The sequence below is a fragment of the Pan paniscus genome, chromosome X, assembly GCF_029289425.2.
Source record: "Pan paniscus chromosome X, NHGRI_mPanPan1-v2.0_pri, whole genome shotgun sequence".
Taxonomy (NCBI): Eukaryota; Metazoa; Chordata; class Mammalia; order Primates; family Hominidae; genus Pan; species Pan paniscus.
The window spans coordinates 27,638,783-27,645,392 of NC_073272.2; positions in this window are offsets into that span (position 1 = coordinate 27,638,783).

The following is a 6,610-nucleotide window of genomic DNA, read 5'->3' on the forward strand; positions in this document are numbered from 1 at the left end:
ATTATTATTTCAGCATTGAATGGTTTTTTACATATTAATCTTTAAATTTTTTGTTGATCTACAATAGTCTTACATATTTGAGGGATACATGTGATATTTTGATACCTGTATACAATGTGTAATGATCAAGTCAGGGTTATTGGGATATCAGTCAACTCAAACATTTATCATTTCTTTGTTTTGAGAAAATGACAACTGTTCTTTTCTAGCTTTTTTTTTTTTTTTTTTGACACAGGGTCTTGCTCTGTCACCTAGATTGGATGGAGTGCAGTGTTGCAATCACAGCTCACTGCAGCCTTGAACTCTTGGGTCACGAGATCCTCCCAGCTTGGCCTCCCAAAGCAATGGGGTTACAGACATGAGCCACTGTGCCTACCCTATTTTTAAATATATAATAAATAATTTTTAACTATAATTTCTGTATCATACTACCAATACTAGAATGTATTCCTTCTATCTAACTGTGTTTTTGCATCCTTCACCAACTTTTCTTCATCCCTTCCTTCCTTTCCCAGCCTTTGATAAGCATCGTTCTACTCTCTACCTCCTTGTGATCTACTTTTTTAGCTCCCACATATGAGTGAGAACATGAAACATTTGTCTTTCTGTACTTGGCTTATTTCACTTAACATAATAACCTCCAGTTCCATCCATGTTGCTGCAAATAACGGTATTTCCGTTTTTAAAAAAGAACATTTTCTACCATCTTTTCTTTACATTTAAATCTAATTTATGTATTTTGTTCAGATCTAATTTACTTGTGTTACCTTTTAAAATATTTTCTATTTCCTTTACTTGAGGGGGAGCAATTCATTTTCATGGAACTCCAACTCCATTTTCCTCACAATGATCTCTGCAATAAGGGTTTACACGTCCTCTTTCAATGCAGCCTAAGTGAAAAGTCTTGAGACTGTTCTGTTTTATTAGACTGTCTTCTATACTGATCCCCAGGTGGCTCTATAAGTCTTTGTCAAGGGAAGCTTTGGAGAGATGAGTTAGGTTTAAAAATCTAGTTGCATTTTAAAGAAATGAAGCACCAGCATCTGAAAAATACACCAGGGAAAGCAGAATAAATGAGGGATGTGAAGAAATAAAAGTTACAGAGGTTGAGGCTTGGCTATTGTGGTTTTCAAATGCAAACCTACAGAGATGTTGGATGTCAGAGGATTTTGGAGCTGTTGCAGAAAGGAATGAAGAAGAATAAAATTGAAATAACTCATGACTTATTATTGTTTCCTGACGCATGTTCTAAGTTTAGAAAAATATAAGAATAAAGTGGCTTTGAGTTATGTAAAAATTAATTTTTAAAATGCAAAAGCCCTACTATTCTTAGGAATACAAATTAAATTAATTGGATTAGATTGATGAATTCAAGTGTTTCTCAATAAGCCAAGGATCAAAAACAATTTTAAGATGTTAGATAGTGTTACATAGTCTTCTTCACTGTCATCTAATACAGTAACCTAATCTCAGGCATTTTCTAAGAATTAGGGCATATTTAAATTAAGTATAGTCTAGCTCCTCAAATTAAATTTTATAATGATGTAAAAAATTAGTTTAAATGCCTAGGTATTTTGAAACATCACTTTTTTCAAATTTTCTTTTAATGTTCTAAAATGTGTATTGTTTATATTATTCGAAGGATCCCATGAATATTCCTTTTTGTTGTTGTGTTGTTTTGTTTTGGGAGACACGGTCTTGCTCCATTGCCCAGGCTGGAGTACAGTGGTGTGATCACAGCTCACTGCAACCTCAATCTCCTGGGCTCAAGTGATCCTCCGACCTCAGCCTCTTGAGTAGCAAGGGCTATAGGTGTACACCACCACAACTAGCTAACTTTTAAAACTTATTTTTCGTAGTGATAGTGTCTCACCATTTTGCCCAGGCTGGTCTTGTACTCCTGGACTCAAGTGATCCTCCTGCCTCAGCCTCCCAACTAATATTCTTAAATTTGATATATTATTTCCTTTTTTATTAATACATAATAGTTGTATATATTCATGGGGTACATGTGATAGAATACTAACCAGGGAGGTGAAATATCTCTACAATGAGAACTACAAAACACTGCTCAAAGAAATTAGAGATGACAAAAACAAATGGGAAAACATTTCATGCTCATGGATAGGAAGAATAAATATAATTTACATGCCCATACTACCCAAAGCAACTTATAGATTCAATGATATTCCTGTCAAACGACCAATGACATTCTTCACAGAACTAGAAAAAACTATTTTAAAATTCATATGGAACCAGAAAAGAATCCAAATACTCAAGGCAATCCTAAGCAAAAAGAACAAAGCTGGAGGCATCATGTCACCTGACTTCAAATTATACTACAGGGCTATAGTAACCTAAACAGCAGTTTACTGGTACAAAAACAGACACATAGATCAGTGGAACATAGTAGAGAGCCCAGAAATAAGGCTGCACACCTACAACCACCTGATCTTTGACAAAGCTGACAAAATCCAGCAACGGGGAAAGGACTACCTATTTAATAAATGGTGCTGGGATAACTGGCTAGCCATATGCAGAAGATTGAAACTGGGTCCCTTCCTTATACTGTATACGAAAATCAACTCAAGATGCATTAAGGACTTAAATATTAAACCTAAAACTACAGAAACTCTGGAAGATAACCTAGGAAATACCATTCTGGACATAGAACGAGGCAAAGATTTCATTATAAAGATAGCAAAAGCAATCACAACAAAAGCAAAAATTGACAAATGGGACCTAATTAAACTAAAGAGCTTCTGCACAGCAAAAGAAACTATCAACGAACAGACAACCTACAGAATGGGAGAAATTATTTGCAAACTATGCATCTGACAAAGGTCTAATATCCAGCATTTATAAGAAACTTAAATAAATTACAAGAAAAAATCAACCCAACTAAAAAGTGGGCAAACAATTTTTTAAAGTCCTCAATTTAATATGGAACAAAAAAAGGTGAAATAGCCAAAACAATACTAAGCAAAAAGAATAAATCTGGAAGCATCACATTACAGAACTTCAAATTATACTACAAGTCTATAGTTATCAAAACAGTATGGTATTGGTATAAAAGTAGGTACATAGACCAATGGAACAGAATTGAAAACCCAGAATTAAAGCCGAATATGTACAGCCCACTCATCTTTGACAAAGCATACAAAAACGTAAGTTGGGAAATGGACACCCTATTTAATAAATGGTTCTGGGAAAACTGGCAAACCACATGTAGGAGAATGAAACTGAAACTGGATCCTTCTCTCTCACCTTAAACAAAAATGAACTCAAGATGGATCACAAATTTAAACATAAGACCTGAAACCATAATTCTAGAATACAACATTGGAAAAACTCTTCTAGACATTGGCCTAGGCAAAGAATTCATGAGTAAGACCCCAGAAGCAAATGTAACAAAAACAAAAATAAATGAGACCTAATTAAACTAAAAAGCTTCTGAACAGCAAAAGAAATAATCAACAGAGAAAACAGACAACCCACAGGATGGGAGAAAATATTTACAAACTGTACATCCAACAAAGGGCTAGTATCCAGAATCTATAAAGAACCCAAACAAATCAGCAACAAGTAGAACAAATAATCCCATTAAAAAGTGGGCAAAGGACATGAATAGACATTTCTCAAAAGAAGATATACAAATGGCTAACAAGCATATGGAAAAATGCTCAACATCACTAATCATCAGGGAAATGCAAATTAAAACCACAATGAGATACCACCTTACTCCTGCAAGAATGACCATTATTAAAGTGCCAAGCAACAATAGATGTTGGCATGGATGTAGGGAAAAGAGAACGCATATAGACTACTGGTGCAAATGTAAATTAGTACAACCTGTATGGAAAACAGTATGGAGATTCCTTAAACAGCTAAAAGTAGATCTACCGTTTGATCCAGCCATCCCACTACTGGGTATCTACCCAAAGGAAAATAAGTCATTATATAAAAAAGACACTTGCACACGTATGTTTATAGCAGCACAATTCACAATTGCAAAGATGTAAAAACAACCTAAGTGCCCATCAACAAATGAGTGGGTAAATAAAATGTGGTATATATACACCATGGAATATTACTCAGCCATTAAAATGAATGAAATAATGTCTTTTGTGCAACTTGTAATGAAGGCCATTATTCTGTGTGAAGTAACACACGAGTGGAAAACCGAAAACTGTATGTTCTCACTTATAAATGGGAGCTAAGCTATGAGTAAGCAAAGGCATACAGAGTGATATAATGGAATTTGTAGACTCAGAAATGGGAGGTCAGGAGGGGTAGGGGTATAAGGATAAAAAAAAAAGTACACATTATGTACCATGTACGCTACTCAGTTGACAGATGCACTAAAATCTCAGAATTCACCACCATCCAAGTAACAAAAAAGTTGTACCCCAAAAGTTATTGAAATAAAAAATAAAAACAAGAAAATTCAAGACCCACAATATTTCTCTGGGAAATTCATGCAAACATACATGGAAGAAATAATAAATTTTATCCAATGTAAAAAAAAGTGGGCAAAGGACAGGAACAGACACTTTTCAAAAGAAGACACACATACGGCCAACAAGCATATGAAAAAAATGCTCAACATCACTGATCATTAGAGAAATGCAAATCAAAACCACAATAAGAAACCATCTCACACCAGTCAGAATGGCTATTACTAAAAAATCAAAAAATGACAGATGCTGGTGAGGTTGTGGAGAAAAATAAACACTTATGCACGGTTGGTGGAAGTGTAAATTATATCTACCATTGTGTAAAACAATGTGGGGATTCCTCAAAGAGCTAAAAACAGAACTACCATTTGACCCAGCAATACCGTTACTGGGTATATACCCAAAGGGATATGAATCATTTTGTCATAAAGATGCATGCATGCGAATGTTCATTGCTGCACACTCACGATAGCAAAGATGTGGAATCAACCTAAATGCCCATCAATGATAGACTGGATAAATAAAATGTGGTACATACACAGTATGGACTACTTTGCAGCCATAAAAAGGAATGAGATCATGTCCTTTGCAGGAACATAGATGGAACTGAAGGCCATTACCCTTAGCAAACTAGCACAGGAACAGAAAACCAAATACTGCATGTTCTCACTTATAAGTGTGAGCTAAATGATGAGAACACATGGATACATAGAGGAGAACAACAGATACTGGGGCCTACTGGAGGGTGGATGGTGGGAGGAGGGAGAGGATGAGGAAAAATAACCAATGGATACTCAGCTTAATACCTGGATGACAAAATAATCTGTACAACAAACCTCCATGGCATGGCTTTACCTGTGTAACAAACTTGCGAATGTATCCCTGAACTTAAACAAAGGAACACGCATAGAATGTGTAATAATAAAAACAAAGTAATCGAGATACCCATCACTTCAAATATTTATATTTTCTTTGTGTTGGAAATATTCCAAATCTTCTCTTCTAGCCATTTTGAAATATACAACAAATTATTATTAACTATAGCACCTTAATTGACCATTAGAATTTATTCATTCTATTTAACCGTATGTTTGTACCCATTGACAAAACTCTTTTCATTCCTCCCTCTCTTCTATCCTTCCCAGCCTCTGGTAGTCATCATTTTACTCTCTACCTCTAGATCCAGTTTTAAACTCCCACATATAACTGGAAACACGCAATATTTGCCTTTCTGTGCCTGATTTATTTCAATTAACATAATGCCCTCCAAGTTCATCCGTGTTGCTGCAAATCAAAGAATTTTATTCTTTTTCTTGGCTGAATCATATTCCATCATGTGTATATACCACATTTGCTTTATCCATTCACCCATTGATGGACACTTAGGTTGATTTTATATCTTGGCTGTTGTGAATAGTGCTGCAATAAACATAGGAGTGCAGATATATCTTTGAAATACTGATTTCCTTTCTTTTGAATATATACCTGGTAATGGGATTGCTGGATCATATGGGAGTTCTATTTTAAGTTTTTTAAGAAACCTCCATTATGAAAAACCTCTCTTTTTCATAATGGCTATGCTGATTTACATTCCCACCAATAGTGTCTGAGAGTTCCCCTTTCTCTGCATCCTCACCAGCATTTTATTTTTTGTCTTCTCAGTGATAGCCATTTCAACTGGAGTGAGGTGACACCTCATTGTGGCTTTTATTTGTATTATTTCCCTGGTGATTAATGATGGTGAGCCTTTGCTTCATATAGCTGTTGGTCATTTCTATGTCTTTTCAGAAATGTCTATTCAAATCATTTATCTATTTTTAAAATGGGTTTTTTTGGCTATTGAGTTGTTTAGTTATTAATTCCTCATCAAATAGATAGTTTGCAAATATTATCTCCCATTTTGTAGCTTGTCTCTTCCTTCTATTGTTTCCTTTGCTGGGTGGAAATTTTTTTAGCTTGATATAATCCCATTTGTTGGTATTTTATTTATTGCCTATGCTTTTGAGATTTTACTGCTAAAGCCTTTGCCCAGACCAGTGTCCCAAGGCATTTCCTCAATGTCTTCTTCTAGTAATTTCATAGTTTCAGGTCTTACATTTAAGTCATTAATCCATTTCAATTTGATTTTTATATATGGTGATAGATAGGGATCT